The 25,875-nt window shown below is 37.5% G+C and overlaps 1 protein-coding gene across 6 annotated transcripts in view; it reads right to left on the reverse strand.

Annotated features, from left to right (window-relative positions):
* Nucleotides 1-25,875, reverse strand: part of LOC117218790 (uncharacterized) — a 156,932-nt gene that overhangs the window by 34,110 nt on the left and 96,947 nt on the right. The window contains exon 1 of one of the 6 annotated variants that reach the window (XM_033467436.2): nucleotides 8,072-8,188. The exons of the other annotated variants lie outside the window; for them this stretch is intronic. The gene's annotated coding sequence lies outside the window, so the exon portion shown is untranslated. Of the gene's footprint in view, nucleotides 1-8,071; nucleotides 8,189-25,875 lie in introns of those variants that run through there. 6 annotated transcript variants of the gene reach the window in all.

Raw genomic sequence — 25,875 nt, forward strand, 5'->3', positions numbered from 1 at the left:
TTGGTAATTGGAAAGAAAGTGTTGCGACCTCAATAGATGGGACGGATGATCAGTTAGTGTGGTTAATCAAACTGTTTCATTACTTTAGTTTGATCACGCAGATAGCTATAGGTCGCAACGACATCGACCGCTCGAACCGTATCAAACGTGGTCAAACGACCTAAATAGCTGCACTTTATGTGCACCTCACGCAACATAGGGGAAGACATTTCTTCAAGCTAGTCGTCTCTTCATAGCACCGCCATCCCTACACTTTATCATCGACACCAACGTACATCAACCTATAGATACGTACACAAGCACGCTCGTTACACTCGAACATTTCATACAGAGTGTCCCAGAAATATCTCGCAATCCGGAAATGGGGAATTCCTGAGGTCATTTGAAGTAACTTTTTCCTTAGCGAAAATGCAATTCGTGGCTTTGTTTACGAGTTATTAACGAAAAACAGTGACCAATGAGAGGTGAGCTCGCCTAGCGCCTAGCGAGCCAATCGGCGGAACTGGGCATCGACCGCTCATTCGCTTGGCTGCTCATTGGTTCGGCCACTCGTTGGCTCGGCCGCCTCTCATTGGTCACTGTTTTTCGTTAATAACTCATAAACAAAGCCGCGGATTGCATTTTCGCTAAGGAAAAAGTTACTTCAAATGACTTCAGGAATCACTCCTTTTCGGGTGTTAACATAATTATGAAACACGCTGTATAATCGATTATTCCGTTTACGAATGCAAATAGGTTAAAGCTATAAAAAGAATTCCTACGTGACTTCTGTCTTTCACAATCGACGCAGACAATTTTAATTTCGCGTATGGATCCGCAGTCTAGTAATAAAGTGTAGCATTATATAGTGACTGGTATAATATAGATCACGAGTAACAATGAAGCAAATTGTTCTTTCACAACGTAACTTCGCGATACCATGATAATTCTGTTCGTCTTATTGCTCTTTGTCGCCGCATAATCGTGTGCATTCAGGTTATTATACGTATATTGCGCTACCAATCTTTCCCGAGACGATATTGAAATTCCAGAATGGTTGACAATGCATCGTGAAAATCACGTACATCGTGCCTCGGGTCGTTTCGCCAGCGACAGCATTCAACGATAACAATTTCACGAACCAGTCTGCGCTTCCTGCGAAACTTAGCCACCGACCGAGTGTTGCAACGGCGCGGTTTATTAATACAGCCTACATACTTGCGATCCGTCATTGACAGTTATTGTCAAGCGATAAATGCAATTTTATAGCTCGCGAGTCCCCGCAACAGTGCAGCACTGCGACCTAACCGTGACCTAGGATGCCACCCTGATAACAACGGTAATAGCGCACTCGACTCGTCGATTATGCTACATGTTCGGTCGTTTCTTGATAGTATTATGAAATTTCTCGTGCTGGTCGTCTTATCGGATTGACGGTATCGTAATTCTGAAAATTGTCTACGAACTCGATTATTCCATAATACAACTTCATCGATGGAGACACCACATCATACATTTCTTTCGATATCTGCAGTAATTTTCTGCTTAAAGCATGTCGCAAATCATTTGCTGAATCTGATAAGAAAACGTGAAAAATCACTGTAAGTTTCGAAACGAATAGATATTTCAATTCTGCTGCAAGAAAATCTCGCGTGTGTTCCTCTCACTGTAGTTTGATAAAACTTGCTTGTGCTATTTTTTACATTGCAATTACAATAATAGTAATTGCAGTTTCATTGTAATTACAATAATAATAATTGCAGTTTCATTGTAATTACAATAATAATTACATCATCATATAGTGTGCCTACATTTATTTGAATGCTTAAATATTAAACAAAACTAAAAGAATATATTATTCGGTACCAAAATATTTTCGGCACTAAATATGTATACCGACCCGGTCAAAATGATCGTGTTCGCATTCTTTTTATTTAAAGTTGCTGTGAAATGATATAAAATCTCTTTTTATACAAAATTATTCTATCGATAACTTGTATTCTTTTGTATTACAAATAGATAGATGTATAATATATTTATTGTGTTCTATACAATTTCTTTATAAAATATTTCCATTTATAATTCCTCTCATTATGTATCGATACGAATATATCGATAAGTTTGAAGATTATAAACCTATTAATAATATTCAATATAAATTGTTCCACAACGTAATGTTAATGTAAAAATGGCGAAAGAATGGGGATCTGAAACGAGTCTAAAATATTTTTGCAAGTACCTAACAACTTCAACCAGAACAATACAGTATAGGTACCTAGTTGCGTGTCCAAGAGTTAATCCAAGCACAGATTATAATAAAAATGGCGTGAGGTCTAAATAAATACAGTCTTTCAATCGTTACAAAGCGACACGCGCTTGTTACTTTCAGTGTTATAACTTACAATTAGTGTTAAAAGAACAGAATAAGCTAAATGCAAAGGGTTAATAGTAATGGTGACATAGTTCAATGAACTTCGTGATACGAAAATACAAGAAAAATGCCATACGATCACTTTCGTCGAAGCAATTTGAAAATACAGTAAATTCTCTCCAATTGTTATCCAGCTTGTAAACAAAAATGGACGATTTGCGAAGAGGAGATGCGACTATTCGAGTCTTGCGCCCCGTTTTTATAGTTGTTCACAATCGGCGAATAATGAATATCACATCTGAGAGACGTGATCAAAGAATCGGGCAAGAAATGATTATCACGTCTGAGAGACGTGATCAAAAAATCTGGCCAAGAATGAATATCATATCTGAGAAACGTGATCAAAGAATCGGGCCAGAAATGATTATCACGTCTGAGAGACGTGATTAAAAAATCGGGCCAAAAATGAATATCATATCTGAGAGACGTTATCAAAGAATCAGGCCAGAAATAAGTATCACGTCTGAGAGACGTGATTAAAAAATCGGGCCAAAAATGAATATCATATCTGAGAGATGTTATCAAAGAATCAGGCCAAAAATGAATATCATATCTGAGAGACGTGATCAAAGAATCAGGCCAAAAATGAATATCACATCTGAGAGACGTGATCAAAGAATCGGGCAAGAAATGATTATCGCGTCTGAGAGACGTGATCAAGAAATCGGGCCAAAAATGAATATCATATCTGATAGACGTGATCAAAGAATCGGGCCAGAAATGATTATCACGTCTGAGAGACGTAATAAAAAAATCGGACCAAAAATGAATATCATATCTGAGAGACGTGATCAAAGAATCAGGCCAAAAATGAATATCACATCTGAGAGACGTGATCAAAGAATCAGGCCAGAAATAAGTATCACGTCTGAGAGACGTGATAAAAAAATCGGGCCAAAAATGAATATCACATCTGAGAGACGTGATCAAAGAATCAGGCCAGAAATAAGTATCACGTCTGAGAGACGTGATAAAAAGATCGGGCCAAAAATGAATATCACATCTGAGAGACGTGATCAAAGAATCGGGCAAGAAATGATTATCACGTCTGAGAGACGTGGTAAAAAAATCGTATCTCCTCTTCCCAAATTATGCATTTTTGTTTACAAGCCGAACTGTTACCCAGTTGCCGAAGGACAACTGGGTAGATTTTACTGTATTGAGATATCAGATGCGAGAGGAAAATGAAGTTGTGTATCGAGGAAGGGAGGGTCTCGACTCCGCTTATCAGGGACGCGTTAACGACGCGTCGAACGGACAACCCTAACGCAAACATAAATTATAGATCTTTACGGCCGCGCTAGAATCTCGTCCAGGGAATAGAGGCTCGGGTTAAGCGGCGTATAAATCGAGTTACAGGCTAATCGAAAGGAGGGCGACGCAATTTACTGGCCACTTCTAGGAAACACTGAAGACGGCCAACGGTACAAGAAGGCTGGCCCCGTAGGTGGAGACAATTGAGTTTACGTCCGCGTTTACATACGTCTCCGGAACTTTTACAATGGTCTCTTTAATCCTACCCACCGCGCGCCACGTAACCCACGAGCCAACGCGACGTAAACGCGTCGCAATTCGATTTAACACGGGAAATCGCGCGACTCGTTTTGTCCACCATTGTTCTTCAAGCTTATTAATATTCTTCTTCGATTTAGTTCTATTCGTTGACGCATGATCGTTTTTCTATTATACGCTATGGAATCTGGGTTACTCATATAATAAATATCGAGGCGATTTTTTCCTGTACACTCTTCTCGGATAAATCGATGAAACAATTGTCTCGAGACTCGTTGTAAAATGAAACTTCACTTCGAACTAAGACTTCTGTCGATAGTTTGATAAAACTGTAACAAAATATCTGCCCGAATGGCACGTAAACGCGAACACAATGAATTATTTATGAAACAATGAGAGACGAAGATTCAGAATAAATTCTTTTGTTGATTCCAGCTTCGAAATCGAACGAAAATCGAATATTCACTCCTGACCAGATCTATCTAAGCTTTCGTAATGGACAATCCTCTTGCGCAATGAATAAACGAGAAAAGATAATAAAACGATGTTATTCTACTAGCATTGCACTCGAGTGATGACTCCGAGGCGCCATTAAAAACTGTTATATTACGTCTCAAAATAATTTTATTAATCGTATTTGTTTATATTTAAAGAGCTGTTGAAATGGTAACTGTTGCTCGGGTCACAATGCACTAGCTCATATAAAATGGAAAAACCGTGGGTCAGGGAAACTATTTTAAATTTTGCATTAATTCGGCTTCGAGTTCAAAGAGTTAATCCTGTGTAACCCTCTGCGGTGTTACAACGAGTCTAATTCAGCTTAGGCTTTTGTGCCAGTGGTTACTTATTTTACCAATCTATAGAACATTCGTGGATAATTACACAACTGCATGGTATGTAAGAACAATTGCAGTATTTCGCAACTGCACTAAATAGGTTGCAAGGTCACATATGCCAATGCAATTAAATTACAATGTACAACATTATTGCAAATGTTGAAAGAAAAAGGCGGAAGCACTTTGGGCCATAAAGCACATGATATTCAACACAATAGCCAAAAATAATGACACGTTAGATATATCCAACGATGTAACAGAGCAGTAAAAAAATTGTTTCAGAACTGAAACTGCAGCAACAAAGTATGTTCTTCTTGTTAAACTTTTCACGTATATCAACGAGTGAAACTCGCCACGATTTCCTACATGATCTTCTAAACACGAATGTTATTCATTTCTTCTAAATCGAAACAGATTTACATACGAGGAATGTCTTTTTTGGCAGTCCTACGCTTGAGATTAACAAAGCGGGACTCGCATTCGTAGATTTCGAAACGGAGCGAACTAAACAACTAGGCAGCAATTATCTAATATGCGTGCAACTGAAATGAACCTTTTTGCCCTACGATTTAGGTTTCAAGAACGTGCACCACAAACAACAAGATCGATCACGCGCCGAGCCCTTTCGCAGTTGCGCGAAACGTCTCTGAAGGTGTGCCAATCGCGAACTTCTTACAGAATGTAAATATAGTTAATATTCGGACACCTTTCAAAACCTTTCATAGCGTTTTCAGAACCGCACTAAACGACTTGAATTTCTTTTTTAGATGATAGAGCGACCAGTCTACTAGATCGTAATTAAAATGCTTTTTTTAAAGGTTGCTTTTGTGTTTGGAATGATCGAAGAAAATAAAAAGCTCTTGTTTTTAACTTTTTTATCTGAGCCTACAATGAAAATTTAAAAAATTTGTTTTGCAGATCTCGATAAGTTATACGCATGTTAAAAGTTTCATCGAAATCAATTGATCTTCGTATGAGCTGTAAACAATTAAAGATCACAAAAATCGCAACACTCCTTTAGCTACTAATAAAACAATTAAATGACGAACAAATAACTACAGTACACATATTCCCTAATCTAACACGAGCTTAATTAGTTATCTTTATATTTGTCCCGACTGACCCACCACGGCTCTCATTTCCGGCCCGATTCTTTTACCACGTCTCTCAGATGTGATAATTATTTCTGGCCCGATATTTTGACCACATCTCTGAGACGTTATAATCATTTCTGGTCCGAAATTTTAACCACGTCTCTCAGACGTGATAATTATTTCAGGCCCGATTTTTTGACTGCGTCTCGAAGACGTGATCATAGAGCAAAGGAACAGAATTCATCGCTTTCACTATACAACCACTATCGTAGCTCCGAACGAAATAAAACGCGGAGTCTTGTAGCAGCGATCCGATAAAACGCAGGCCTCAACAAAGAACGGAGCAAGATGAAGAACGCAACTCGGAATCTAAACACTCACGGGCTCGAGTAAAACACACTTTACAGCAGAAAATATCCGTCTTGAAGTCTCGGAGCGGGCCGGCTTTCTCCGATAATTCATTGAACCAGTGACATTCGACCGGGGCCGTGGAGTACGATAGAGCATGACGCGGTGTTCTCCACGAAGGGTTAACAACGTCCTCGAGTGGCAGTCTGAGAGTCAGCCGCGTTCCCTACGCGCTCGAGAGCCGGCCCGGCCCGACCCGGCCCGCACCCTCCCCAGTTAGGGGTGAAAAATCAAGACTGCCGCGAGAGAATCTGCCTATTCTATCGGCGATCGGGCTCGCATAGCTCGCGTGTCAACTACCTCGCGCTCGTTTCTTTCGCAAAAAAAAAACAACAACGCGGTAGAAAAAAGGACGACGAGGCCCACCGACGAGTTTTATCGCAGTTATGCGCAAATGCACGACAGGTGCAGCCAGCGCGTGCTGCATCGAGGAACAGTCGGATTTCTGTCAGACTCGAGGGCACCCAACGGAAGCGCACACAGGGAACATGTTTTCGAATGCAACCGACGAATCTCGATGCACCGCGAAACCGGCGGTGCTCGTCGGCAAACGCGCGCCGAGTCGATGATCGAAGCAACACGTGTTCCCAGAGATCGATCGTGCGATCGATCGACGGTTTCCTGGACGCGGACCGATGTGCTCGAGCTTTTCGATGGCACTCTGATTCGACGGTCCGACCGGTTTGATTGATTAACGCGCGGACGGCCGGACCAGGGTCCATTTCGACCCCAGAGTACAGGTATTGTTATTTGACTATCTTGTTTCCGACAATCTCTATTCATCTGCTGTCGTGTACAGTCGGCAGTGTCAACGCCTCCTAAAACGGAACGACTAAAATTGAACAAAACGATTTGATCGTTTTTGAGATGATATAGAAGGAATCGTTTGGTAGAATGTGTACGTCAATTTTTACAACGACTGAAGTCAGGTGAAATGATTGGAAAGATTAAATGATCACGTTTTTCAATTTCTTTTTATCTGAAACGTATTACGAAAATCTGAGGAATGAATATTTTTAGGTTTCGGTCATTTATATGCATGCTGAATATTTCGTCGAAATTGGTTTACGTTGCTAAGAGCTAAAAACAATGAACGATTGCGAAAATCGCATTTTTTCACGAGTGTCGCTTGTCCGTGCGTCAACCGAGATTTCCATGAAATTTTCAACGTTTATGTAAGTTACCTATAAATAGCATTGTTGGAATTTTCGTTATACGTTTAGATAAAAAAATTGAATAACGTGTTTTTCCATCCAATTGTAACCTGAGTACAAAATTTTGTGTATATCTTTGTTTGGACCGATTTAAACATTCTAAATCTACAGATATTTATCCATGTACACAAATATTTATCCACGGCTGTACATGCATACGTAACATGTATGTGCATGTAACACACACGGAAGAATCTTGCCTTTGCTCATTTTCAAAACATTTGTTTGTAATACAAGAACCGCGAAAAACATCAAAGTATGCTGTTGAAGTAACTGAACGTCGCACTAGAATGTTTGCATAAGAAACAACGGATATTATTCGCAGAGAAATAATTTAATGGTATCTGTCAAAAACAGAACGTATCTTTTGCACTGTCGTAATATTATATATGTATAATATTGCGACAGTGCAAAAGATATATAATAGATATATATATATATATATATATATATATATATATATATATATATATATATATATATAATTATATTATAATTATATTATATTATTTGATAACCACAGTAGAGAGTTGGAAATGTGTAATCAGACTACATCAGTTGCACGAATAGAAAAGAAGATTGTAATTCCGAACTCACCTAAATGATTTCAACACTACACTGCGTAACTTGATTTCAAGAACAACAATACTGAATACAGATTCGCGTGACTGGTATAATCGTGGCGGTTGTAGAGCGACTGGGGATTTTCTAACCGATCCGAGCGTCCAGCAATTGGTTAAATACCTGCGACCTGGGCAAATTTGAGTCACCTCGTTTTCGGCCTTTGCCATGGAATTACTCAAGCGTGACTAACATCGGATCGAGCCTGGACGTGCGAAGTTGTTGTTTATTCTGCTCAGTCTTTTGTCTAAATAAGAACGACCGCTGTGGCGGTACGCTACCCACGATAAGACAGCGAAATATTCTTCAACAGCGGATAGCAGATACATACATACATATATCTAACTCATACCTAGTATTATACAATGATTTTTAGAAAGACACCAGGGCCATAATATAACGCAAATAATAGTTGTCGAAAAAGATATGTTAACCTAATACTAGATAAACGATCCATTATATTTTATATTCTTAGCTAGTGTATAAAATAATTATTATATTATAAATATAATTTAAATTATAAATAAAATAATTATTATATTATGAATAGACATAATATTTAAATATATATTATAAAATAATTATTATATATAGAAAACTAAACTTTTGTTACAAAATAAAATAGAAATACAATGTTGCGATCGCGAATGACCCCAGCTTACCAGTTGTTTGTTAATAAGACCTATTTCAATGCATACAACTTTTTCAACGAAATTACAACGTCGGCGTCAAGATGGATACAATAAGTTTAAATTGCATGGATTAAACTTTTCAAACGAGATTGGGGCGACGTCAAGACAACAACAAAATTTAAATAACGCGAGGAGCGTGGATAATTTTGCGTAATTAACAAAGTTCATATTGAAATTAAAAAAAAATCTTCCTACAAGATTACGGATGTTATTTTAATTCGACCAAGACTGAATTCAAATTACGCGTTTTTACTTCGCAAATCAGAAAATTAAAAATTAAAATTAAAATTAAAAATTGTAAGTACGTTGTTAATTCATAGCTATAAATCGATGTAAGTCACATAAATCGATGTAAATTCGTATAACAAATTTGGGCTATAGAGTGTTAAAATCCAAAAGACACGAATAAAGAAAGTACATTCTATATCAATTTTCCCGAGTAATCCATGGTTTCATTTAGGAATCAGTGTCCAGAGAGCTTCATTTCCTTTTCGAAGCACGAAATGTCCGGTGAAATTATTTTGCTAAGATCAGAGAACGCGGCGTGCCACGCCGAGGAATCTGAACACCCGGAAGCAGCTCGTTTGAGTCGAGCCAACAGAGGAAACGGAAAAATCAACGAGCGACGCCGAATGACGGGAGGGTCATTTTTAAATTTAGCTCCACGGATCAGCGCCGCTTTTAAAATTTCATCTCGACGGCACCACGCTACCCTTCAAATTTTCAAAACCACCGGAGCCAGATTGAATCTTGCCTGCAATTCCTTCCCGACGAATTTATTATCATCGTATATTCTCATACTTCTTCAAAATTTCTCGCTTCACCATCCACCGGTTGCGCGAGACGTTTTCATTCTTGCTTCCAACGTCCTACATCCGTTAACTCATTTTTTTTTTTCGCCAGCGTACTGTTACCTGTCTAAAAATATCCGTAGCGCCCCCAAATATTGCAATTCGTTCGTTCGCATTTCGCGAGCTCGTAAATTTTGCCACTCCCGCTCGCGATATTTCAAGACGCTGTTTAATACATCGCAACTGGAGCTGTTGAGATGGATTGGATTGGCTCGTGATATCACGTACACGAGATCAGAACAGCTTGTTTAATAATGTAAGAATAGAAACACAAGATCAGAACAGCTTTGTTGAGTAATATAAGAATAGAGAAGGCAAGATTTATTGTCGCAATTGTTTTCACAACCCCCTTATATCTTGTAGATCTTAACAAAGTTTGACTGCACTATAATAAACATTTATTTTAAGATATAACTTTAAACGTTTGATCTCTCTCTCTCTCTCTCTCTCTCTCTCTCTCTCTCTCTCTGCGCGTGTGTGTGTTCTAAATGTTAACAGCCGAAGAGAGGTGATTCCTGAGGTTATTTGAAGTAACTTTTTCCTTAGCGAAAATGCAATCCGCTGCTTTGTTTACGAGTTATTAACGAAACACACTGACCAATAAGAGTCGAGCTCGTCTAGCGCTAGGCGGCCGGGCCAATCGGCGAAACTAGGCTTCGAACGCTCATTGACTCGGCCGCTCGTTGGCTCGGCCGCCTCGCGCCAGCTAATCTCGCCTCTCATTGGTCACTATTTTTCGTTAATAACTCATAACCAAAGCCGCGGATTGCATTTTCGCTAAGGAAAAAATTACTTCAAATGACTTCAGGAATCACCCCTTTCCCAGTGTTAACATAATTATGGGGCATCCTGTATAGCTTTTGAAATGAATAGCTTGTATACTATGTAAAACTGATATTTACCTAATTTTAAATTGAACTACGTCGATTTATTTCTCTCTAAAAGAGAAATATTCTATTACAAAGTACATATTCCAAGCATAGACTATTGCAGTGCAAATAATGTATGATACTGATAACATATGCTGCCGAAGAAAAGAGAATAGCTGAAAAGAACGGCGAGCACTATAACGGTAGTAAATGAACCGACACTTCAAATTACATTTCATATTTGAAGTATTAAATTTCACAACGGGCCAATACTTTTTACGATTGCTTTACACAGAATGCTCGTCGTTCGCGTGGGTATAATTCGAATCTATAAAAGATTTATATTCGCAGATTTCCTGCCGCCTGTAAAAGGTGGGCGAAGAACGTGAAAATTTTATTTCCAAATCTCTTGTAACAGTTCGCTCGAAGGGTAAAATTTTCATACATTTTACGCCTTTTTTTTACAATCGCGGAAGAATGGGACGGGAATAAATGTTTTCATGGATTCGCAGGGTGCGCTGCGGCGCAATGGGTCCGGGACTCATTGTCAATGACGCGTTTCTCCAAAGAAGCGAACGCCGCGCCAGCGTTACTTTTCTCGCTCACGTCGGCCAGCCGGTCACAAAGCGAAGAATTACCTCACGTATATAAATCAAGCTGAGTCAAGTTCGATCGAGGCGAGCGCCTGCGACTCGAAAATCGACCCGTGGTATTTACCGGTTCGTTACGTTTCATTCACGCAGCACCTGCGGAACACGCAGGTTTCCATAGCCGGAGGACGTGGTTCATCGGCATGTCTCGGCTGCGATCGAATCGAACGCAACGAGTCTTATCGGCGACCGCTGCACCTGGCGATTGCAAGGCGAGAGTCGAACAAATAAGTAATTGAATCCGCTGTGACCGGCGTAGTTAATCGAGAGGCTGCGTTCGAATGACGCACCGTGCAATTTTCGAAGTGCTTTTTCTAGCTACTAATGTTCCCAATCGATAATACAATTAATTGTGTTTGCATTATTTCTTGTTATAATAACAAGAATAACAAGAATCTTGTTAATAATAACAAGAATAACAAGAATCTTGTTAATAATAACAAGAATAACAAAAATCTAGTAATAATAACAAGACTAACAAGAATCTTGTTATAATAATAATAACAAGAATCTTGTAATAATAACAAGACTAACAAGAATCTTGTTATAATAATAATAACAAGAATTTTGTTATAATAATAATAACAAGAATCTTGTTATAATAACAAGAATAACAAGAATCTTGTTATAATAAAAACAATAACAAGAATCTTGATATAATAACAAGAATAACAAGAATCTTGATATAATAACAAGACTAACAAGAATCTTGTTATAATAACAAGAATAACAAGAATCTTGATATAATAACAAGAATAACAAGAATCTTGATATAACAACAAGACTAACAAGAATTTTGTTATAATAATAATAACAAGAATTTTGTTATAATAATAATAACAAGAATCTTGATATAATAACAAGAATAACAAGAATCTTGTTATAATAAAAAGATTGCCGATTTCAATACGTTTACCGATAATCGTTTGCATTGGAGATCTAGCGACTAAACCATATTTAAAAAGTTATTGCAAAAATTGAAGTTATTGGGAGCGACGAAAGGCGTCGACGTTTTTCTAACTTGTTCAAAGAATGCATTTTATACGTTTCTGTGATCTATATATATATATGTATGCTGAATATTTCATCAAAATCAGTTGACGTTATTATTAGTGAAACACAGTTGATAATAATGTAGGAAAGCAATTTATATATTTTATACAATTCTCAGTTATTTCAGTGTTTCTTTTTATTTTATTTTATTCGGTATGCTATACTATACTGCAGTGCACTGTATCATATACTAAACAAATTGGAAAATTGTTGAACAGAATTTGAATACACTGGACGACGAAAAAAATTAATTTTAAAAATCGACTGTATTGTATTTTACTCTGATATTGAAAAAAGACTCTGATAATATATGATTATAATGTAAGAATCACAGAATCGATTATGCATGTCGGAATGATCATTATGTACAATCACGTCGAGGACTTGTAGTTTGAAAAAGTTAAATAAAATGTGTTTTTCGCGAACGATAGGACAAAGGCGATGGTAAAGTGTAGCTAAAACGTGTTCTTGTCGATGGATCGATAAGTGCGGCAACAAATTTAAAAACCATTAAAATAGGTTGAATTAAAAAAAATTTCCCAAAATTGCAACACTTTTCCACCGATAGCGTGCACGACGGTGAGCTTATCGGCACGCCATTTTGACCGATCACGTGATCGACCCGCGATCGTGGCCAAGGCTCGCTGAAAACAAAACAAAACAAAAAAATTGGAGCGCGAGACTTTATCGTTGCCGCTTTCGGGACAATAATTACACCGTGTAGTTAAATCTCTGTTGGTTGGATTAGCTGACCAGCTGCGGAACGAGCAAACTTCGGCGAGTAATTTTGTAACGCGAGCCACCCGATACGCTGCATAGACCGTCGAACAGACAAAGTTATTGCTTTGAGGAACAATCGATGCCCTGTTCGCCGGCTGGGCTCTTACATCGTTTCTACACGCCTTCCCTTTACGTTTTCCTCGGTGACGTGATTTCGATCTCCTACTTGTATCTCAATCGACGTCCGCGCGACTTATTTATTAACGCTGGACGTGCTCTTTACGCTTTGAAGCTCGAGAAGCGGCTTTATTCGCGCTCTAACTCTCCTCTGTCACGCTGGATCAAACCGTCGCACATTTTGTTTTCGAAATGGTGATTTTGCGACGAGAAGAATGAAACGAAGAATTTATAGATACTTGGACGCGACATTTAGAGTTCTAATAAAGGAAACGATGTTCTAGAATGTTCAAATTATATTCTCAAATTTTTTGGCCTCGATAGTATCGCTGGTTTTTGAGTGACAGTTGTTCGAACACTGAACTAGGTCTGAGTGACTCAGTATGACATACAGTGGGCCCACACAAAACGTTTTGAAACGCAATAGCTATTTTAAAACTGAACTAAATGACTTGAATTTATCTACTAGACGATGATCGTAATGCTTTTTTTTTTTAATTTTTGCTATTACTTGGAATAACAAGTAAACAAGCCTATAACGAATATTTAAGAAATGTTTTTCGTAGATCTTATATATGTATGTATATATATACGAAATAGGTCTACGATCGGTAATAAAATAAATTTTCAACATGCATATATAAGTATCTAAGAAATATATATATTTCTTGCATGTTGAAAATTTATTTTATTACCAATTGTCAATAACTATAAAAACGAGACGCAAGGCTCGAATAACCGCATCTCCTCTTCCCAAATGGCTCATTAGGGAGAAATTACTATATACGTTCACCGGAAACTGGCACAAAATGTAAACAGAACATACACGTGATCGGTGCCGCGGTTGTAGCCGAATGATTATAGTTAGACGATGATGCCATGTGATTAGGCCCTGGCCCGATCGAGCGTCACTCGCGTGCAGCTGTTTACATTTTGTGCGAGTTGAACGAAGAATGATACAATATTAACATCGTCGATTTTAAATAATTTATATCGACTCTTCAATTAAGTGATTTTTTTTTTAAATCTACTGGTTTATGTAACCTTCTTAAAGCGTTAGAAATGTTATCAAATTATTATGTTTTTCACTTCTACTCGGCGAAGATAGAAATTCTCAATAAACAAGAGATATTTAACGCGCACAGAAAAAACATACATCGGTTTTGAAATTGTAAGACCAGTGAACAATAATAACGAAAGTCATGATATTGTAATTTAAAAACAATACCATGAGGTTGCGTTTCATTCTATAAAGGACATCTAATTAATTAATTTTCCCGATTAATATCGAAAATCACTAATATTATACTATACAAATTTTCACGATACGCTGTCACTATTACCCACAACAGATGAAATCTGAGATAATTATCTAATCTACTCTATCGTTAATGAAAAAGAAATGATAGCACGTTCGAACGATACGATAAGGCTCGTGGAATCTGTAAACATGAATACATAATTTGTGTCACCGTTCAAACACGAGTTTCATTGAGTTCTCGCAGTAATTACGAAATACGTTTTCTTAGAACACATCATCATCGATGACACCGTAACCGCGAGGCTCGTAAAGATAAGGGAATCTGCTCCAGTTCAAAATAACTGGCCGATGAGTAACGCATTGAAACCTATTGTGATCGTAACAAGCACCGCCGTGGTTACAGAAGCCAATCGGATTCCAACGAGATAATTCTGTTTGAGCGGTGCTCGTGGCAAACGTTGCCGGTCGATTTGAACACGATGCCTGTCGCATGAAACCGTGATTATCTTGTTCGCTAGGCGTCAGGGATTTTTCTTAGAGCTTCGCTGACGCGCTTGCCACAAAACACCGCAAGTGTTACAAACTCGCGTATCACTGACTAGATGAAAATAAAATGCAAATATCCGTTCACACCGTCCAAGCTTCACATTTTTAAGTTGGTATTTTTGTGAACGATCCGGAAATTTTATCTAGCTTAACATAAATCTGAACGCGTTTAGTCTTCTGTATTAATACTTTATTCACTGGAAGCCTGTCAGAAAATTTATTTTAAATAGAAATTTCTGATAAAGTTTTCAGACTTAGTTTCTGCAAATAATTTGTTTGACTGCAGATGAAAATTCTGTCACTTTCGAGCAGTTTGATAGACTTGATACTGATTGATGATGATTCTGATCCACGATTCGAAGAGAATTATTAGAAAATTGTCCGTAGATAGGGAATATTAACCTGCGAGTCTGAGGCGCTATCAAACATTGTTATATCACGTTTTAAAATAATATTAACATCATCGAATTTGTTTACATTTAAAAAGCTGTGCGAAGTGTAACTGTAGCATGAATCACGAAATCCAAATGTCCTCCGTATAAAATGCAGTAAGTTACACGAAACGAAAATACTATAAATCCGCGAGAAACTACTTTAAATTTCGAGTTAAAAAATGGTTTCGAGTGCGAAGCGTTTAACACTCGAACGGCGGGTGTCGATTCGCTTGGACCCAGAGTTTAAAAATCGTTGTTTCAATATAGAATTTCTAACAACTAATTTAAATTTCCACATGCCTCATTAAGATCTAAAGACGAACTCAAGCATCCAGGAGGAGTAGCTTGGAAAAAGATGTTATGAAAATTTGACAAATAGAATTACGAATCATCCTAAGCATATTTGGTTATATTTCTGTCAGATATGTCCGCCGCTCGAGTGTAACAGATGAAGACTATAACGAAATCTAAATCGGCAGACAATTTAGGAAAATCTCGCAAAGATCAATCAATTGAGAACTCGTTATTTAATTTTTTAATTTTAATTTAATTTTTAAAATTCTACTGATAACGATTTTCAACGTATAGACTACAGAGAACGGCGCATAGGTCTACTTTCCTCATAAAATTCTTTCACTCGAGGTCTGCCAATAATCTTAGAAAATCGTAATTGAAACGTGTTCGGAATCTAAGATAGGTGGGCGGATTGGTGGACGCGGACGAATGGTCCTCCGGATTCCAAACGAGATTATATTAAGCGGTCTATTCTTGATCCATGGTCTGGCCGTGTGCTGGAGCCGGCAATGTGTGTTAAACGGCACCTAGCCACGCCATTAAATCTTCGAAAACGACGAAACTGGTTTAACTCGTTCCCCGCGAACGTTACACATTTAACGACAACAATTTCAGCGGAGTGATCGTATTTATTTATATTCGGGCACCTTTGAAAATCGAACAGCTGTTTTTAAAGACCAAACTATTTGAGCTCTTTAGGAAAGGGGAAAGGATGTGTTTACTCGATGATGTATCAATTAAATTTCTTAAAAATTGGAACTCGTCCAGATCGTGGAGAAAATATTAAAGATTGCATCGAAGATATGGAAAATGCACATTTCGTGGATTAACGGAGAACTTTGGCAGGTTATAAAAGAAGATTTCAGCTGAGAAGCGTCTAAAAATGTTCTCGAAGATTTCGTTTGATATATCGAGAGTCATTTGACATGTCTAAAAATGTATGCCAACAGAATAAATACACCTGTTTTTTGTAGGCGATATTCTATAAATACGAATGATTCTTATTTATATAGATAAAATGGATTCTCGGGTAAAATAACAGTATTGTTGAAAATTTGATGCTTCGCAACCGCAATTATTTTTTAATAACTTCATTCTGTAAAATAATTCATAGGCATGTCTTAAATATATCTGCCGAGTTATCCGATTAGATATTGCTCAGGTATTGTTTTAAAGTGTGCAACAAGCACTTCCAATATTTATTCAAATTTTTAGCGAATTTTACCACAATATATAGCCTAAGAAATAAAATCGAATAAATTCTCTATTATCTATAATCTCAATCATCGGAAATTAATTTTGAACGTAACAAGTGAGTTTCTCAACTCCATTTTCTGTCATTTTTACGAACGATCGAATGTCTTAAAAATATTACGCTACATCTCATACAATAGCTTCTAGTTAAAGTAGAAAAAAAATTATGCATTTCAAACGCACCGCGATTATTCATTTCAAAATAATTCACAGCAATGTATCAAAAAGAAACCGCATTAAAAACTAACGACACGCTTACATATTTTATTACTTTGCTTACGAAACAAAAATGAAAATAAAACTACAAGCTAGATTAGCAGCGCCGTCGAAAATCGAAATTTTTCACTTGTTAATTATATTAACACATTGCGGACGGGGCTCTGCGCGTTCAACACGCCCTCAAAGACCGCACATTTTCGAACGCTCCAAAAACATGCTTGGCAAGTAACAGGAAGCGGATACGCACATTTCTAATTTGCATTTAGTATTCTTAAATAATACTATATATACATAGTTTATATATCTGTTTATTATATAAGATTTTTTACATTTTAACTATTATTTATTATACAAATTTGAATATTGATTTAGAGTGGCTATAATGACTGATCATTTCTACATGCTCGGAATGATTCATTTGTTTCGCTAAAATTACTTAGGAATGCGGGAGGCTTCGTTACCATGGTTACGTAACAGAAATATTTGCGGCTGGTTGCTTGTTGCCGATTAAATAAAAAAAACATGAAAACAAGATATCTCGTGACCCGTCCGCAACGTTCAATTTGCTAAAAACGAGATATCTCGTGAGCCGTCCGCAATGTGTTAATTATTAATTATAAAAGAAAAATTTTCAAAATTTGTTTTAAATTTCAAATTTATTTTAAAATATTGAAGATACCTTTTCAACGGTTGAATAATATAAAATAAAGGATCACTGGGAAATCGAGGATTTTATGATGACGGTAACAGAATCGGGAAATGCCTGAATTTCGATCAGAGCGGCGTATGGGGTTAATAACACCGTTCCCGGCCGTGGATGGAAATCACCGGCCGTTAATTTCCAGTTAAACCCGTGAACGAGGAGCGGCCGGCGCGTCGCGACGCCTCGCGTCCTACCACGGTCGCTTTTTACCTGTTTTAATCGGGTCGGCGCGGTGCGTCGACAGCCGTGCCTCGTCGAATCGATCGAATCGATTGCGAAGCGGACGCGCGCGCGGAGAGGAACGCGAAATCGTGAATGACGTTCTGCCGGATTTCGTGTTCTGTTTGCGTTTCGAAGACTCGTCGTCCGGCGCGGCGCGACGCGGGGCGGCTGGCGCAACGCGGCCAATGCGTCACCCGACTCAGCATGATCAATTTTACAGCAAATATTTGCCGGCGCCGATGATCAACCGGCTCTCCCGGAGGAAGCACGGAGTTGCGACGGGCGTGTAGCTGTTTTTGCGCGCGACCGACGTGTCGCGGAGGCCCGTGATTGCTAGTGTGACTCTGTCCATTTTATTATTGACAGGTTTGCGGCATTGTGACTCCGTTTTACGAACGTCCCGCGTTCCATCGTTGTTCCTATTCTACGTGTATATGTATATATATATATATATATATATATATATATATATATATATATATATATGTGTGTAAAAGTGTTTATAATTTCAAAAAGTTCAAAATAAAAAATCTGATTCAGGATTAAATAGATAAATCGATATAATGATCGGTTCCCCGTTATATATATTTAATCCTGAATCAGATTTTTTATTTTGAACTTTTTGAAATTATAAACACTTTTTCATAGCAAATGGATGAATCAATATTTTAATCCAAGCATACGTTACGAAGAAAAATGGCGAAAAGTCTAAATATATTCAGTTTTGTCACCGTTACGAATCGTTATTAATGTTAAATGGATTGCAAATACGAAGATGCATTAAATTGCAAAAAAAATTGCAAATGCCACCGGTATACTAGATCCAACAGGACAATGATCCAAAGCATTCATCGTTATCATGTCAAGGAATGACTATTTTACAACTATAATTGAGCACCTGTGGCAAGAATTAAAATCGAAATTGAATGATTGTAGATTTAGCAGTAAAAATCAGGCACAAAAGTTAAGATTAAGGAAATATGGAATAATATTCCAAGTTTAACAACAACAAAGAATAATCTAGTCGATGCCTAAGCGTTTTAAAACAGTTATTGGTGGCAAAAGTTACGCAACGAATTATTAAAATAATAATATAATATCTCTACGCTCAATTTTGTGGCGATGAAATAACAGTATTTTTACGTTTATTGTTAAATATAGATAAATAGTTTATTTTATTAAATTTTCTTTTAAAGGATTACCTATTGAAATATCCAAATAAAGTATATACTGTGTTTTTACTTTTGAAAATGTCCGTTCTTGTTTATTTTCCCGTTAATCGTCACTGCCGACATAGGTGTACAATCAATTTTGCGAGTACAGATACCCGATTTACGATTCTGGAATGCCAGAAACAGATGAAAATGTTTGTGCGTGTAGGGATTATATCGATCGCTTTATTGTGCATAATGCAATTCATAAGAATAGAAGAAAACAAAATTTCTAAAAAGAAGCTCGATTTACAAAAGGGTGAATTAGATTTGAGAAAAAGCGAAAAGAAGCAAGAGAGAAAATTGAAAGTGCGCGAAACCTGTGAATTGTCCATCGTACCAAAAAGAGAAGTCATCTTTCTATCTTTTCGATTCGATCGCCGCGAATTTAACCCCTTGCACTCGAATCCATTATAACTATAAATCTAAAATAATTTTTCTGACTTATACAGTATTTCCATTTTACATGACGAAGTGCATTTTATGCGTATGAAATTGAGTCTTGTGACTCATACAACGGGTTACATTGTTAACAATTTTTGAAATCTAAGCTCTGATAATATAAAAATGATTTTAGAACCGTGATGTAACAATTTCAGTGGTGCCTCAAAGTCGCCACTCGAGTGCAAAGGGTTAACGAAGTCGCGTAACATGCATCGAGAAAAAATCCTCGATTCCTCTTTCCGATTACCATTCGACATATCGGAGAGTCGTTCCTTCTGACAGGGGATACAGCGATGCAGCGAGAAATGAGTTACCGAAGCAGTCCCGGTGCATTATTAATATTTCTCGCAGTAGACTGGGACGGGTTTAAAAATTCACGAAGGAACACCGCGACGCGATTTATCGCCTCCGGTGGTGGAACATACCGGGAGCTGTAGATTCTCGTTAATTATTCCGCCGCACGGGGGAATCTCTTTTATCAGCCGAGTTTTCTAGCTTTTGTAAAATTCAGCCGCCCTCTTCGCCCCCCCCCCTTCCCTCTTACCAGAGAGAGAGAGGGAGAGAGAGACGAATCCATTTATTAAGGACAATAAAATCTTATAGGACAGGAAACTCGTTCGCGGGCTCGAAGAAATTACGCGCTTGAAAGTGTCTAGACTTGCGAGCTTTCTCTTTCCCTCGCGTGCTCCCGGGTTCCTTCAGGCACGAAACAAGTGTTTTACAGGAGATCCGATGGATTTGGGGATTTTTCAAAGTACCGGGCTTCAACTTTACGGGGTCTTTAGGTGCTCGTGATTCGCATGCTCGCGTCAAATTCGATTTTAACTCAGTATTTACCTCAGAGCTGTATTGCGTGAAACCTGCATACTTTTCGTTTATCTTCGTTTCACTCGATATTGTTGGTATTTTATTCCATTCGGATTTTATCTGAGTTATACTTTCGTTTCCTTATTACGATTTCTTTATAATATCACTCCGATTACTTCAATTTATTTTCTCTTAATTTCCTCTCAATTATTCATATTATTTTACATCTCTGCAATTATTTGTATTTTCTATGCTATTCTGTGCGTCTCCTTGCCACGTCGTGTTTATTTTACTCTTTTTATTTAACTGCACACTTTTCGTTTACTTTCGTTTCACTCGATATTGTTTGAATTTTAATCCTATTTCTTTCTTCGTCGAGTGTTCGACGACACTCTTGATTTCTTATCGTTTCAATTCACTCGAGTTTTATCTTAACTATAATATTATTTCTTTATAATATTATTCTGATTGCTTCGATTTATTTTATCTCAATTTCCTCTCGATTGCTCATGTTATTTTACATTTCCGCAATTATTTGTATTTTCTATGCGATTTTGGGCGCCTCCTTGCCATGTTGTGTTCATTTTACTCTTTTTACTTCCTTGTAATTTTGATGCAGCTAATAGGTTTCGTAAGAGGAAAATCAAATTATCGTTACCATTTCTACGAGTTCGATCTTTTTGGCGTTCATTGTCACGTATTTGAGTATTCGATCATATTATTGTTATCACGTTTCACTTCATACTACGTACGATATTCTTTATTAGTCTTTTATTTACATTTCACGCCATTTTTATTATAATATATGCTTGAACTATGAAATATATTCAATCATTTCTAATGAAAGTCTCTTTATAATTTCAACAATCTCAGCCTTACCTTATCGGACGTATGTCACCTCCTATGCGACATTATACTTTAATGTTCGAATATCTCACGTCTGTGATAAGGGTTAGAACAAAAAAATACGAAACCGATTATTATGACTGGCACGACAGCTTTCACGTTAAATTTCTAATTTTGCTTCGCGTATTATTAAATAATTCTCAACGTCTTAATTTAAACAACCAATGGAATTATGCGCAAACAAATAAAAAGTTGAAAAATGATGTTCTTCCAGTTCTTATATCTGAGTTTATAAATGTTAACGATTAATACAAACGTCAACAAATTCCAGTGAAATTTTCAGCAACTATTTATATAAGAGATCTATAAAACGCGTTTCTCACATTTTAATTATAAGTTCAGACAAAAAGAAAGTTGATAAACACCATTTTTTAATTCTCGCATTGCATCTACCATTCGCAATTTAAAAAAATGTTTATACACCCACTCTCCAGAAAAGTAGTCCGTCTAACATTTCAACAAAATTCAAGTAATTCGGAGCAATTTTTAAAAAGGTTAATCCGTTTGGAAAAGTCGTTAACACACTTTCCCGCGCGAGTGTATGCGCAAATCGCTGGACCCTTTAATCGGGTTATAAAATAAAGTTTCACGAGACTGGGTAATTTCAAGCGGCAAAAAATTGCGTTAACGTGATGAAGGCGCGGTGAAATTGGCGGTAAAATCTACGCAAATTTATTTACGCCGACAACGTTCTATCAATCCCAGCAAAAACATCTCGGAGAGCTTGCGGGTACAAAGCTGAAAGCTGGCGGTGGCGACTTAAGAATTCGCGTTCCCGTGAACGAAGGAGAGCCGGTGGCAACACTTTTTAATTCTCGGCAAACCAGAATTCCAGCACCGCGGGCCAGTAACTTCCAACTCGCGGCTGGAATTAACGAACGCGGTTCCAGAGAGAGCGTTCGGGATCGCGGGAGCGTTAACGAGCGCGCTCCGCGTCGGAAAAGAGCTGCGTTCGAAGGAAAATCCAAGCCGCGATACGCTTGTTTCGGGCAACCTGACGCCCTTTGGGCTATTGATCGTCGCACCGCGTCGTCTGAGGCTCGCGGTGAGCCCTCCGAGCCACGCACGGCTCGCACAAATTGGTTAACACAAAGCAGTACCGTGGCAACGGATCCTCCGCGAGCGGATTTTCATCGTCAGTGCGCCGAAACATCGGTTTACCTCGTGGTGGCGGATCGTTCCGCCGTTGCTGTGTGCCCTCGCGATGCGATGCGATGCGATGCGATGCGACGCGACGCCGACGGTCTCTCGCTCGTCTACCTATCCCAATAGCTGGCTCGTTTCGATCGATTGCCTACCAATCGTCAATTTTTTTCCATTATTTCACGGACAATCCACTCGGCCGGCAAATACCAGTGAAAAATACAAAGGCAACCGAGCGAAAGCCGATACGAACGCATTCGGGGACACAACGCCGAACAAATTCTGTCGATTCGATTTCGAGCCGGTATAGTTTCACTTGTTACAGACGAGAATCGCTGGGAAATTGAGGGAAATGAATTTTCAACGATATTAAACGATTCATGTGATAATGGATGTTGGCTGTGGTGGATGATGCTTCGGTGGATGTTCTTGCGGTGGGTTTATAAGCCAAATTAGAGAAACATTAAGAGTAACGAAATTAAAGGAATTAGTTATAATACAATATTAAACGATTTGTGTAATAATGCATGCAACTATGTCATTATTCTCATAGATATTCTTGCGATAGGTTTGCTAGCCAGATTAGAGAAACATTGAAAGTAACGAAATTAGAGACTTTGGTTATAAGTTATTAACACGTTATTTCACTATTGTTATCACACACATAATTCGCTATTTGTGAATCTTTCCAATAAATGGAAATTTAGAACAATCTATCTTCAATGATATTAAACGATTCGTGCAATAATTTTGTGAGCTGCGACGATCGCAATAGTAGATAGTTTTGCAAACTGAATTCAAGAAAAATCAAGAGTAACGAAATTGGAAGCATTGGTTTTATATTATTAACACGTTGGTTCGTCACTTATTACTCCCGAGTTTTCTTCTCGATCAAGTTTACTATTTTTCACCCGTCACTCTTATGGGTTCCTCAGTAAAAGATTTTTGTACAATATTGTGTCGCATTTACGATTTCATAATTGGAAAAAATATGTCTTGCAATATACGCTACGCAAAGGATCCGAACAACTAACAAATGCCGATGAATAGTTTACAATAGCTGTGTCAGTGTAACAATTTCTTAAATAGAATTAATATTAGATAGCATGTATAACTATATTAGACACAGCACGATTGCTTGTATAACAATCTTTATGAATGTATATGTTTTAAATTGTCGATATTGAGAGGCTCAAACTCATTGAAGCGGACACATGTATATACAGTAAATTTTCTTTCAGATTGTAAACAAAAACAGAAAATATTTGGAAAGACGAGATACGATTATCCGAGCCTCGCGGCTCGTTTTTATAGTTACCGATTCTCAACGACTATAAAAACGAAGTGCAAGGTTCAAATAATCGTATCTCCTCTTTCGAAATTGTCCACTTTTATTTACAAGCTGATGGAAAATTATGGAGAATTTACTGTAATGAGAATAAGAAATAACAATATCAAATACATTGTAATCAAGAGAAACAATAATATGATAGATCAAATCGTGTTGATGATAGATCAAATTGTTTCGTAATACACTTATGTACACAGTTTCGTTGCAACAATTTCGTCAATATCATATATAAACGAATATTGCTTCTGTTATTCCATATTGACATTATATTGGAAAAACGGCGTAATAAATTACGTATAAACAAAAATTGTTTGTACGACATTAACGAATACAGAATTCAAATATTTTACAATATCTAAAAGAGGAAAGTGATATTATCCACTTAAAGAGCGAATGGCGATTAAACCACACTTTAATCACTTTTTAAAAATATGCCATGATCAAATTCGCTGTGATTACTCTCGAAAATCCATTCAACTTTATTGGTCGTAACAAAATTTCGATTACGACCAGACGGTTTCACGAATAGCCCCCTGGGAAATACAGGAACTCTCACCGCAAATACCCGGCCAATAAATCAATAATAACCATAGCTTTTTACACCATTCGGTAGATTGTTTCCGCGGCTACGAGACGACTAATTAGTCCTAATAGGCATGGCATGCGGATGAGTTGTCAGGAAATGTTGCGATAACAAGAGAAAACCACAAAAACCAGAGGAAAACCGCCGAGTTCGATTTTCATGTTTTCGAATGGATCCATTACGTAATTTAATAGTACGTTATATCTACGTGCTATCAAATCGTGAACATGGAACGTCGGATTTGTGTTCATTCAACATTTACCGTTGGTTCGTTCGGTTGCGATTCCTCGATTAGAGATCGTTTGATATTTCTGGGAAGTTTATTACTGGATTTCTAAGCAAAACAAAAATTGTCTGTATCGACTGCAAGGCGTAGAAACCGAACAACAAGATCTTTTTTTATTTAATAATTCTAACAAATCGCAAATATCATAATGGTATCCAAAAATTCATTTTACCTCGCTATTATTTCAAATTTCACCTACACAGTTTTGACATAGATCCATAAAATCCATAGTCTATTATACTCTGCATACGGAAAAAGTGTTTTTTAATGACTTTGGAAGCGAGAATTTTTCTCAATATTGTTCACCATCCTGCACGTTTCGAAGATTTAGTTCCACAAATCCATGAAATCCTGCTGATTTCGAAAATTGAATTACACAAATCTATGAAATGTCGGATTATTTGATGAGAAGGATAAATTGTTCTTTTAAGTTAAATAAATGTCATTACTAAATTACGCGCTATTATGCACTTTCGTCAACGTGTTTCCGACAAATAAATAAAATATAACTTTTCGACATTTGAACCAATCACTTGAACAATCAATTTTCAAGACATAATATAGTGGAAGCATTACAATAGAGGGAATAATTTGGCTCCGTGTGGACAAAAGAATAATTTTAGGCGAAGTACCGTTCGAACACGATCCACTGAGTTTGCTCGGCTTTCTATTTATTCTTCGTTGTCCTGTTTCTATAATAGTTATTTACTCGCTCTGAACGGGGATGGTTCTTAAGCAGCGTTCGCGGGGCAGCAGCTGCCTCTGTATTGGTCTTCGATGACTATAAACCTCGATTTTTTTTAGCTGTATAAGACCCTCGACTCTGTGACACCGAGTCAGTGGCAGAGAATTATAAGTACTCTAGACCTATATTTTCTTCTTTTTCGTGTCGCTGACAGTATTGGACGAATTTAGAACGTTAAGCGAGATTGGAAAGCGTGCCGATTTAGGAGAGCTCGATATTCCAATATAATCATTCGGAATTAGGACCGCGTTCACAATTATGTCACAATCCACTTCCTATTTAATTAAAAAGATCTCCCCGACCAGCGATCACTTCGACTAATTATCAAATTCTTCCAAAATTGGATTGCTTCCATTAAA

The sequence above is a fragment of the Megalopta genalis genome, chromosome 8, assembly GCF_051020955.1.
Source record: "Megalopta genalis isolate 19385.01 chromosome 8, iyMegGena1_principal, whole genome shotgun sequence".
Taxonomy (NCBI): domain Eukaryota; kingdom Metazoa; phylum Arthropoda; class Insecta; order Hymenoptera; family Halictidae; genus Megalopta; species Megalopta genalis.